The sequence below is a fragment of the Simochromis diagramma genome, unplaced genomic scaffold (assembly GCF_900408965.1).
Source record: "Simochromis diagramma unplaced genomic scaffold, fSimDia1.1 OVJJ01000433.1, whole genome shotgun sequence".
Classification (NCBI taxonomy): Eukaryota; Metazoa; Chordata; class Actinopteri; order Cichliformes; family Cichlidae; genus Simochromis; species Simochromis diagramma.
Genome location: NW_024387031.1, coordinates 1768013 through 1780519, shown reverse-complemented (window position 1 = coordinate 1780519; position 12507 = coordinate 1768013). Strand labels below are relative to the sequence as shown.

At 40.9% G+C, this 12507-nt stretch overlaps 1 long non-coding RNA gene across 1 annotated transcript; it reads left to right on the top strand.

The window, feature by feature from the left end:
• The first annotated feature begins 1498 nt into the window (after positions 1-1498).
• LOC120740722 lies at positions 1499-6151 on the top strand. The gene is made up of 2 exons (XR_005697468.1): positions 1499-2230; positions 5850-6151. It is a non-coding gene; the product is annotated as an uncharacterized LOC120740722 (long non-coding RNA).
• The last annotated feature ends 6356 nt before the right edge of the window (positions 6152-12507 follow it).

Genomic DNA, 12507 nt, shown 5'->3' with positions numbered 1-12507 from the left:
TTACAGTATTAACGGGTGACAGGTGGAAAATGACTAGAGGAAATTGAAAAATAAAAACAAAAATTAAGAATTTTCAGAGCCTCCACAAAGTGAAACAGATGAACAGCACAGACTCATTTCATAGAATTCACAGATCCCAATTTTATTAACCCTGTGAGGACTAAATCATCATTAGTGATCACCTCAAAATGAATCCTAACCCTTTATATAATCAGGACATGTCATTTATACTAAAAAAATGTTTTCTGAAGTCTTGACAATTAGGGAACAAATATTTTGCTCACTCACATCTAAAGCTTTTCCAGAAATATGGACAGCATCATTATCACTGTCTGATTGTCCTATTTTGTGGCAATCAGACATTAAGTCATTCATACCTACAGGTCTCTTCCTGTTAAAAAAGGAGCTCTTCCTTCCCAGGTGCTGGTTCAAACCCACATAGCAACCAGGTTTGGCCCGGATCTGGTATCAAGCCAGCACTGCTGGCTGACTTCTGGCATGATAAGATGTATGTCATCCAGATATGGGCCAGGTCTGGCAATGATGGCACAATTTATGCAATGGCATGCTATATCTGGCTCGATTGTGGTTTGGTGTATGTGGCCCAGGCTCATAGAAAACAGGTCTTCCCTGGATCTTGCATCAAGCAGGCACTTCTGATTGACTGGTGTCATGGCAGAGTGTATTGTCAACCAGATGTCGGCCAGGTCTGGCAATGATGGCACAATTTATGTTTCTGTTGTCCTATTTTAGTTAGAAGACCCAAATGCCATGTTGTAATACTATACTGCTATGGTAGCCAATGTTTCAAATGCAGGTTTGACAAGTTTGTGAGTGTACAAACCTAGTGACAGTTTACTCATTGTAGCAAGTGGGTGGCTGGAGCTCAGGAGGTAGAGCAAGTCACCTACTGATCAGAAGGTTAGTGGTTCGATCCCTGGCTTCTCCAGTCTGCACGTCAAGTGTGAATGCAGTTAGGAAACCCTCAGTTTAGAGAAAGTGTGTGATTGGGTGAATGTGGCATGTTGTATAGAGCACTTTGAGTAATACGGGAGAGTAAAAAAGTTCTGTGTAAGAATCAGTGTCTGAACAGAGTTTCGTCATGTTACTTTTGCACTATTATGTTCTGGCACATGTTGTTATTACATGGCTTGATTAAGGTACACATCAAGCTGACATCTGGGGCCAGAGCTGAAACTGTTCTGGGCCAGCACAGGGCCAGCAGTGTGTCTGCAACTGGCCTTGTGCTGGCCCATGTGTGGGCCAAATCTGGCAAACGAGATCTGGGTCACCAAAGGGCCGTCATTCTTTGCGGTATGTGGGCCATGTATAAGCACATTGGGCCAGGTCCGGGCCATACCAATTTTGCTATGTGGGAACACGGTCGTTTTTTTGTTGTAGGCTGTTTACCTTACAACATGAAGTGCCTTGAGGTGACTGTTGTTGTGAGTTGGCAACAGAGGAGAAATAAACGTGATTTGAAATTGGAAAAAAAAGGTGTTAGAGATTTTCTACATTATTCATTATAACCAAAATCTCTATAATACAATATAATCAAGTAAGCCTTATATTCTAACCAAGTATGCCTTATATTGTATTTGTGTGTTCATATAGTTTCACATGAGCAAAGCTTATTGTTAAAGAGAACATAATGCATTCCTTACTTAAGTGTTTAAGATGTTTTGACAAGTCATGATATACTTTGTATTTCTCACCTCAGTATGTGATGTCAGATAAGCATGATATACTCCTATGTTGTTATTTTCAGTATATGTGTGCAAAGTTAGATAAGCTGAGGTAATGCCTGACCTCTCCTCTGACAGTTAAAAAGAGGAAGTACTATGTAACCCATTTTTGCCTTATAAATAAAGCCAGAAGCCTGTGCTCGTGGTGTTTGTCTTCTCAGGGCATCCACCCGTGTACACGTTCGTTTGAAACTCTGAGTTGGTCTGCCAGTGTCTGATTATTTCTCTCTTACTGTGCTTTTACAAATGTCGACCCCTGACATTTAATTGGTCCTTCGAGCCGGATAACTGACTGTTATTTTTAACGTCTAGTTTTCCACAGACGGTCTCCATCGGATCCTGACGTCGTGACGCCTGCGCTGGAAGAAATCTGATCAGTAAAACAAAAAACCCGGACACGTGAATTCGATCTCCGGTCAGCGTTCGGCCTTCACGGCTCCAGGACCCGACGGGCACCGGATCCAAAAACGCAGCGCCACAGTAAGGTGAATATGAAACACTGCATTCCATCAAGCGCTAAAATACGTTGATATTGAGATTTTCCTCTAAAATAGTGTGTAAACCTGGTGAGCGCCGACAGATCTCAGTCCAAGAGGGACTCTTAGGAGACAACAGGCAAGAGCGAAATTCTAGAAATCGCTATTTAAAAGTTCCGGTTGCTCTGGGTTAGCAGCTGTAACGGAACTAGTTCCGGTCACCCTAGGAGTGGCTGCAACGGAACAGGTTGAAGGTTTAACATAAAAATTACGGAAAGTCTCAATAAAAATCATAAAAAAACGCGCTTTGTTTGTGTTGAAATAGAGGAGTGAGTTGTCATTTACGACCCAATAAGCGGTCGAACCGCTCCTCTAACTGTTTTCCTGTGTACACTCACGTACTGGTTAAAGTGGGATCGATTAGGTTGTGCGTCATCACGTAAAATCAATAACCGCTCACTCGAGTAGCCAGTGAGTAGAAGCCTGTTATTGATAACCCGCCCACTTTTGGCATACCAGAGACAGTGTCACAGTTCAGACGTAATTAGTTTAAAATGGGTAACTCTAAAACGAAAGTAAAATTAACAGCAGATGAAGAATGGTTAGGAAAAAAAAACTGTTCAAATGCAGGAATAGTCAGTGCAAAAAGGTGGAGAAATCCACATAAAATATATTGTCCAGCTTGGCAAGGCAAATGCACGCCTGATTTAATAAGTGCTTTAAAAGCCGCTTTGCAAAAGGAGCTGTATGAGGGAAAAAGTCAGAAGAAAAAAGCAAAAAGTAGGACAAAGAAGGGACAAGAGAGATATTAAATGCTATAATTGTGGAAAAAAAACGGGCATTTTGCTCGAGACTGCAGGAGTGTAATTCAGGAACAGGAAAGTGATGATGACAGGCGTAGAAGGCGTGATGAATGACTAGCACGAGAGGAAGGAAGTGAAACAGATGAAGCGGAGGTTTACAATGCAGAACAACTACTGTTAGGTTCAGAAGACAAGCCAACAGTTGTAATATATGTGAAAGGTGTGCCGTTAAAAAATGTTTTGAGACACAGGAGCTTGTAAAACTGTTTTAACTGTAGAAGTCCCAAATGTAACATTCTCAAATAACACTATAATTGTGAAATCAGCCTCAGGACATGTGACAAAACAGCATCTAACCGATCCCCTTTTTATGTCACATAGAGATAGTGGCCGTGGCTGCAAAAATCAGTGCATTTATGACCCATCATGCCCAGATTGTATGAAATAAATAAAAGGAAATCATTCACATGAAAACCTTTCCTATAAAAAAGAGAGATGCATAAGGTAGATTAAGGCTGTGTCATTGTTCAGCCAAGGAAAGTGTGTGAAAAGATAAATGTTTTCATCCTGGAGGGTGGGTGAGACTGCAGCTCACTCACGGTCCCTGATGGATACAAAATAAAATATAATAATCTGAAGGTTGGATCTGAGATGAGGCAAACAGAAGACCAGTCCAAAAGTAGGCACAAACCTGTTCAGAGAAAAAGCAAATTTGTACAGATTGGATGAACTATAAATTATCTGTTTGCTGAGTAAGATGATCCTAACTATTAAATTAGCTTAGTAGTAGTATAGTGATATACACTAATAAAATATTGTAATATACTATTGTCAATATATAGACAGAAAAAGATGATAATAATTAATAAAGATATAATATTAATATTGTTATGAAGAAGTCTGCATCAAGCTTAAAGGTTTGCTCAAACTCAGTATAATGACATATGAGATGAAGAAAATAAAAGCAATATCTAAACCAATTAGGTGCATAGAGGCACTTAACCTGCTTGAAAACCTGTCATTTATCCTAGATAAATATTACTGAGATACAGAGCACATCTATAATAACAACTAATAAGCCAAACCCTGTAGATAATAACTAAACCTACAGGATTATGAAGCTGAATTAAATGTGTGGACACCGCTAAGTTGATGAGCATGTTACACATTTATTTTTATTTATTTATTTTTATTTATTTGTTTTTTAGAGCAGAGGCTGCATGCTATTAAAAGCCAACACATGCAGCTGTCTGTGAGCTCAGTTTCCCCTCACACTTCTGCTTTGTTTCTGGCAGCATTTTTCTTTGTCTTTTTGTTTCCTGACTCATGTATGTTTTTGTTTTGTTTGATTATTTTGTTAGTTTGGAAACAAATTTGTGCCAATACTTGTGGATTATGGTGACACATAGTGATTAGGCATATGATTTACAAATGCATATGATTTACAAATGCCCAGTTTTAGAACTGTGAGCTATGAACAATGCAAAGTTTAGGAAAAAAAAAAATATATATATATATACAAAACAAAAAACTTCAAAGTTTGAAATATGTAAGATGTGTGAATTCTTTGAAAAACTAGAAGGTATCTAAAATTGCCTCAAGTGAAAATGAAATTCTCTAATGACACTCTGATAGTTAGGTCAGCATAAGGGCCAGAAGGCCTGTGAAACCACAATATCCTTTGAGTGCAGAAGCAAAGGAAAGAATTAGGCCAGTAATTGCAGACATGCAGAAAGCAGGTATTCTCGTGAAAACTAATGAAGCCACGTGTAATACACCAATTCTTCCAGTAAAAAAGACAAAATACAATGGACCCCAGAAGCAGAAAAAGCTTTCATTGAGTTAAAAATAGCATTGCAAACATGTACCGTCTTAGCATTACCAGACTATGAAAAACCTTTTGTCCTCCATGTGGATGGTGCAGGAGGGTACATGAAAGCAGTCTTAACTCAAGCTTTTGGAGAAAAACAACGTCCATTAGCTTTCTACTCATGTAAACTTGACCCTGTAGCTGCTGGATTACCCACCTGTGTTCAGGCGTGCGCAGCAGCAGCAGAGGCAGTTAAAAAATGTGCTGCTCATCAAAAGGATGACACAGAAATAACAAGAGGAAATAACTTTGCTGATAAAGCAGCCAAAGCAGCTGCAGAAAAACACATTGATGTTTTAACAACAGAAACCATAGATTTAATACCATTAGAAATACTAGCAGATGCACAAAAGACAGCATCACTAAGTGAACAAAAATCTTGGTTGAAAGATGGAGCAGAATTAAAAAATAATCTTATGATGTGCAATGGCAAACCAGTCCTTCCAAAACTTTTGCATAAAACTGCTGCGTTAGTGACACACGGTAAAACTCATGTGTCAAAAGGAGGGATGATTAATATACTCAATAAACAATTCTATACAAAAAATTTTGAAAGTTCAGCAAAAGAGTTTATTAGAACATGCATGATTTGATTTAAGACCAAGAGGTCGGTTTCCTACACCGCCACACCCATTCCATACAATTCACATGGATTTTATAGAACTAACGGCACAATTAAACAAAGGTTGAGGAAATGTATGGAAGAGACTAAAAAACCCTGGCCTGAATGTCTAAGCTTAGTTAAGTTATGGATGAGGATAACTCAAGGAGCAGGTGGTCTGACACCATTTGAAGTTGTACATGGTAGACCCTTTCCCCTCCCCATAATTAGTGAGCCAATTAATAAATCCATTACAGAAATGACAATGGCAGAATGGATGACAAAACTGTTTGAAAATAAAGAAGTGATTTTGAGCAATCAGCTGCCGTGTGATCCATCTCCAGTCTCTTGCAGGTTGAACCCTGGTGATTGGATTCTGATTAAGGTCCTCCAGCGAAAGAGCTGGAGTTCTCCGCGGTGGGAGGGCCCATTTCAAGTGTTGCTGACAACACCGACAGCTTGTAAGATAGCCGAACGACCGTCGTGGATCCATCAAAGCCACGTGAAGAAAGTGTTTGCACCACAATAAGACGCCGGTTCCCCCGACTCTTACGTGAAACCCTGTTGAAGGACAGGGCTGATCGGGTTTTCCCGCCCTGTACCTTCTCGGCAGTGGGCTACTCACGTGGAGCTCGGGTGTGCCTGGTCGCCCTGAAGAACAAACACATAATAAAGAGTGACCCATCCCACCAAAGAGAGGAACCAATGACAACACCGGAGACGCCTGAAATGCAAGGAGCAAACGTGATGAATCTAGGAGAAGAAGAGCCGCCAGCACCAGCCCCAAAGCTGGTATGTTTAAGTGCTTGTCACTTTCAACGGAAACGGTTCATGTGCCGCCTGATCTGGCTGGTGGCCGGCATCATCTTAGGGGTGATGCTCTTCTGGCTGATACCTGGAAGAGCCCACAGAATAACACCAACAATTCCCATCTAACTGAGATGACCCAAGATCACATTCACCCTTGGATGAACAATGCCTGGTACCGATACCTATACAATACCATAGAAGAAAAAGAATGTTATGTTTGTTCTCACATGCCTTCAACTTCAGTCTACCCCACCATCTATGGTCGCATGATGGACAGTCACTGGCAAAGTGAATGTGCAGCAAGCTTTGCCAGCATTGGAAGACAACACTTTACAATCAGCATGAAAGCTTCACTCCCAGGTGCAAAAGGCCTGAAGAATGGAACCTGTGACGACAAATTTTGGCGGCAGGACAAGGACGCCACCCCCCTGGGCCATACCAGCAACTGCAACGCGACCTATGGAGGAGTTGGGTATGGGACAGTTAACCTGAATCAACCGGTAAATGGCACCTATTGGGTACAAGGTATGGCATGGCTGTGCGGACAGCATGCATACTTTCTGTTGCCACCCAACTGGTCAGGATGTTGTGCACCCATCTTCATTTCAGATCACACCTTTAAGATAACTGTGTACAACAAGACCAGAGTTAGGCGTGATGTAGAAGTCAAGCCTCATGATGCGATCCTTGGGACAGACGTGCCAGAGAACTTCAAACTCTGGAATACCGGTGAGAAGGTAATACACGCTCTGTTTCCCTGGACAGGAGTAGGAAAACACGCACTACGTATAGAAACGCTAGATTATCGCTTTGGACTATTTTTGAATGCTTCTGCTCGCATTGACAAATCACAGAATGAAGAAATTGATGCAATCCGCATCACTGTCATGCAACACCGAGTAGCTTTAGACATTGTTCTTGCAGAGAAAGGAGGTCTCTGTGTATTGTTCAACAAGACATGTTGCACCTACATACCTGACAACATACACTCAGTAAACATGACAAATGCTTTGAATGTTCTGAAACAACTGAGAGACGCTCAGCAACAGGACTACGAGACCGATGAGCAAGGCTGGTGGGACTGGTTGCTGAGCGGCTCCTGGAAATCTTTGCTGATTAAAGGCCTGTTGGCCCTATGTACTATGATGCTTTTGTTTTGCATTTTTGTTGCTTGCATTATTCCTTGTTTGAGACGCATGGTGATGAGTATGTTTAACCGTACTTTAGGAAATTATGTCCTGATCCAGAGAAATATGGAGGATCCCCATCGCCAGTATGATATGCTAAATATGGAAGACAGGGAGGAGAATCCCTATTATAGTCTTCACAGAGCTGCTATCTAAGTATTTCACCAAATGCTGTTTAGATACTTCACTGAATGACATGCAAGTTGAAAATGTGATTTAAACAAGTGACTATGCATTGATGTAAACCTGTGAAATATATTAACAACAGGAGGGAAAATGTTAGAGATTTTCTACATTATTCATTATAACCAAAATCTCTATAATACAATATAATCAAGTAAGCCTTATATTCTAACCAAGTATGCTTATATTGTATTTGTGTGTTCATATAGTTTCACATGAGCAAAGCTTATTGTTAAAGAGAACATAATGCATTCCTTACTTAAGTGTTTAAGATGTTTTGACAAGTCATGATATACTTTGTATTTCTCACCTCAGTATGTGATGTCAGATAAGCATGATATACTCCTATGTTGTTATTTTCAGTATATGTGTGCAAAGTTAGATAAGCTGAGGTAATGCCTGACCTCTCCTCTGACAGTTAAAAAGAGGAAGTACTATGTAACCCATTTTTGCCTTATAAATAAAGCCAGAAGCCTGTGCTCGTGGTGTTTGTCTTCTCAGGGCATCCACCCGTGTACACGTTCGTTTGAAACTCTGAGTTGGTCTGCCAGTGTCTGATTATTTCTCTCTTACTGTGCTTTTACAAATGTCGACCCCTGACAAAAGGGCTAAGAAAAAAAAAGCCAAAAAGGCTATCAAATGCTCCACTGTGTGCTGAGCCTGCCTGCTGAAAAACAATGTGCTTCCAGAAGCTACAGGGCTCATCTCAGTTGCAGGGAAGTGAAAACTATGGCTGTGATCCTCAAACAGAAGTGTTTCTGCTGTGTTTTTCTATTGCAGTCCCGTACATGAACTTAAATGACACACTCAGTACACTACCTGAACACACCCATAATGCGATCTGTTTCAGCTGTGTACTGGTGGCTGCACTGACAAAGTATGGCAACAGGGTATTGTGATTTAAGTATTAAATATTCACATTAATCAACAGAAGATGAGTTGGTGTGATAGAGGAAACGCTGCATCAGCAATCCGAGTTTTTTACTCCGACGCATTAACAGCGGGTCACTGCTTACTGGTGAAAAGCCAAACTGTAAGTATCAGGGAGGCTGTTTTTAAATCGCTGTGTGAATGTATTAGGGAGCAGATGTGTTTGCGTGTATAATGCTGATATGCATTCATTCATCAATCACTGAACATAAAGGAGACTGATTGACTTGTTCCCTTTTGTTTTTTTCACCATCAGCAAAACCTTTATGGGAGATCTGGGTGGATGTCAGGTTCAGTGGTTTTAGGATCACATCTCTACTTCTGTGAATGATGTGGTCCTGTTGGCTCCCACTGGGGCAGTTTGCTGCCAAGTGCAAAGTGGCTGTGATGAGAATAAGCACCTCCAAGTTCATGGTTCTCTGCCATGTGGGGTGCATGCTCTGGGATGTTGATTTCCTCTGCTGTAGTGAGCCTTAAAAGACTTAAGACACATAATCTTGAGCAAAATCCATCCTCAAAAAACAGACTCTGAAAAAAAATTGAAATTGACATTAAGTGATGAGGAGCTGTCCTGATGTTCCTGAATGAGAAAGTGAAGAAACGGTGATTCTGGTTCATCCAATTCTTACAAGAAGGCAGCAGCAGGGAAAATTTTATGGTTTGATCCAGGAGTTGAAGCTGTATCACAGTTTTCATACACATGAAAAGATGTCAGTGTGAACTCTGGTTACCAGAGTTGGGACCAGATCATAGGAGGCAGAGAAATCATTTGACAGAGCCAAGTGAACCAGAGTGTTTGGCTATGTGTCTGAGTTAAAATAGTATTTCCATATCATATATTCAGTACAGATGTGCGATTTGAGCTATGCACACACTTGTTGCCCAGTGCAGTGATCTGATTGGTCAGATCTGTTTATTCGGATCCGAAACATCGGAAAAATCGAGATGCTGCATATTTGTCCAGTGAAATTAGATGGTCTGTATGAACAACTGCATAAAGAATAGGCGCCCAAAAGTTGATTCTGTTCATCTGAACGTAGCGTTTTCAGTAGGAGAAATGTTTTGTCACTCATCCAAGTGACTTCTTCAGTCTCAGCTGACTGCAGGTTTCCCCAATCTTATAAACAGTACAATTGCAATACAAAGAATAGGTGAGTTTGAAAAATACCCATGAAACGTTCACACGGATGTTACACCTCCGATGTGAAAAGGCCTTAAGAATGCTGATACAGGTGGTAGAAATTAGCTTCCTCCAAAGGTTGTTTATTTCAGCTGCACTGAAAAGAGCTAGCTGAGGTGGTTCATACCTGGATGTCTTCAAGGTGACTCATTTCAGGTTTGTCCAGCTGGTAGAAGATCCTGGGGCAGAGAGAGGACATGTAACACACGTCTTCCAGTTGGCTTGAAAGCACCTCGGTATAACCCTTGGAGGTAGCAGGGGAGAGAGCAACAGTGTGTTGTGGTGTAGACTGGGTATCTGTAGTCTAGTTGACTAATTAGAGGGTTGGTAGTTCAATCACTGGGTCCAGCCTGCCAAGTGTCCTTGGGCAAGATATTTAACCCCAAGTTGATCTAAAATAATGTGTCTCTGTCTAAATGTTAAAGTTAGAAAGACAGCATTTAGCTATAAAAAACAAAGTGCTTGTGTGAGAAGAAAAGCACTACATAATAATTAGTCCATTTACAGAGAAGCAGATCAGTCAGGGGCTTCCAGGGCACTTAGCCCCAAACACTTACACATTCCTAATCACATGTATATGGAATGTGTGTTTACTTGTCTAGTGTGCCAGTGTTTGATTCTGCAGTGTGTGTGCGTGAGCCACGGCGTCCTGGTTCTGCAGCGTCATCACTGCAGACCTCCCTGCACAGCAGAGCTCATTTATAAAAGAAGCAACCAGCCTAGATTCACCACCTCTGTGTGTGTGTGTGTGTGTGTGTGTGTGTGTGTGTGTGTGTGTGTGTGTGTGTGTGTGTGTGTGTGTGTTTGTCCATGCATGCACTTGTGCATCCAACCATTCCAGATTTACAGCGGATGCTCTCATCCATCATGAGAGATAGAGTGAAATCAGGGAACGAGAGAGAGAGAGTCAGACAGTACTCTGCAGTCTCTCTCTCTCTCTCCCTGGTCTGTGCAGGGCGGCATGCGTTGCATTAACTGTGCCACTAATTTGGTCATTCTCAGTGTCTGAAATGCTTCGTCTGTTGTATGTGCAGTAGTGCTGGGAGGACATCGTGCTTAAAATCAACCAGAGATTTCAATCTCAACAGACACAATATCAGACTCATGGACTACAGGAAAGGATTACTCTGCTCTCTCTCTCTCTCTCTCTCTCTCTCTCCCACACACACACATACACAGCATACCATGTTTCAGTATTAAGATGATTTTTACTGTGTTGAAACAATCTTTATTTCCCCTCCCACATGACCTATTATGTTAACGGCAAATATGAAGATGATGATTTCTGACATGTTCTGGAATGTGCGATAGTGGTGACTCATTATACCATGAACACATATGCCATATGTGATAAAAATTAAAATATGTTCATTAGTGCAGCTACTTTTTTATTATTATTTTCTTATTTTTATCATCATCATCATCATCATCATCAGGGATGTTGCCACATATAAACTCTGCCTGGGAAAGTCTACAGAGAGCAGGTTATATGGATGTGACTGTGCTCTGCACCTTAAATCCTCAACATTATTATAGTTTCACTCACCAACCCTGAAGCTAGCCATATTATTCATCATATAATTTAATGAAGCTCCAAAATACACAAACAGCACAAAAACAGTGGTGAGATCCAGTTCGGTGAGCAGACACCAGTCAGCTACACAAACACCCACATCCATAAATGTAAGCCCTATCAATTTTGATGCATTAAAAAGAATAAGTAAAAATAATAATAATTCACCCACTTTATGGGCAACTTTCCATAGAGGCCAAACTTCAACTATAAACATACTTTTTATTGCAGTAAAGTTGGTCAATTTTACATTGTAGTTATGGAGATTGATTGGCTTTTGGAGCTAGCCTCAGTTGCCTCAAGTGGACATTATAGGAACTGCAGGTTTCGTTTTAATTACTGCTACTGCAATGCATACAATTACTTAGAAAGGCAAGAATTTAGAGATAAACATACCTGTATGTGTTAAGCCTATTAACTAGTATATCTATAAATAAAGGAAGTGGACACATAATTCATCTAAATCATCAAAGTACTACTTTGAGAGTACCTCTTATTGTCCAAAACCTGAGTTTACACTGAGATGACCCAGTTGAATCGCTTTTTTTTATTTTGGAAAAGCTGTTGAATTGAGTTTATGACCTGAGTCAAGGTAATGTGTTTCTGGTTTCATGTAGTGTTGATCCATAGACTGCTGTCTGCCCTGCGCGTCAATGGCCACACCTGCGAGATACCTAAAGTCCTTCTCTGTGGCAATCTTTGTGGGAAGGTTAAAACTAACCATTTTTATTTAGACAGAGCTTTTAAATCAAAGATTGTCTAATATTGTGTTGGTCCTCCCTTCACTGCGAAAGCAGCTCTGACCCATTGAGACAACGACTCCAGTAGAACCCTGAAGGCCGGTCTGCTGTGGTATCTGCACTAAGATGTTTGTAACAGATCCTTTAAGTCTTGTAAGTCGTTAACTGGGGACTCCATGAATTGGATTTGTTTGTCCATTAGATCCCAAAGATGCTCAATTGGATTGAAAGGTGGGGAAGTTGGAGGCCAAGTCAACACATCAAACTTGTTGTTGTGCTCCTCAAACCATTCCTGAACCACCACGTAGATGGTACCTGTCAAAGTTAACATACACATGGACTACAGGAGCCAAGAGCCAGCATGGGCCTTCTGACCGGTCTCCCACTATGCAGCCCCATAACAAAGCAA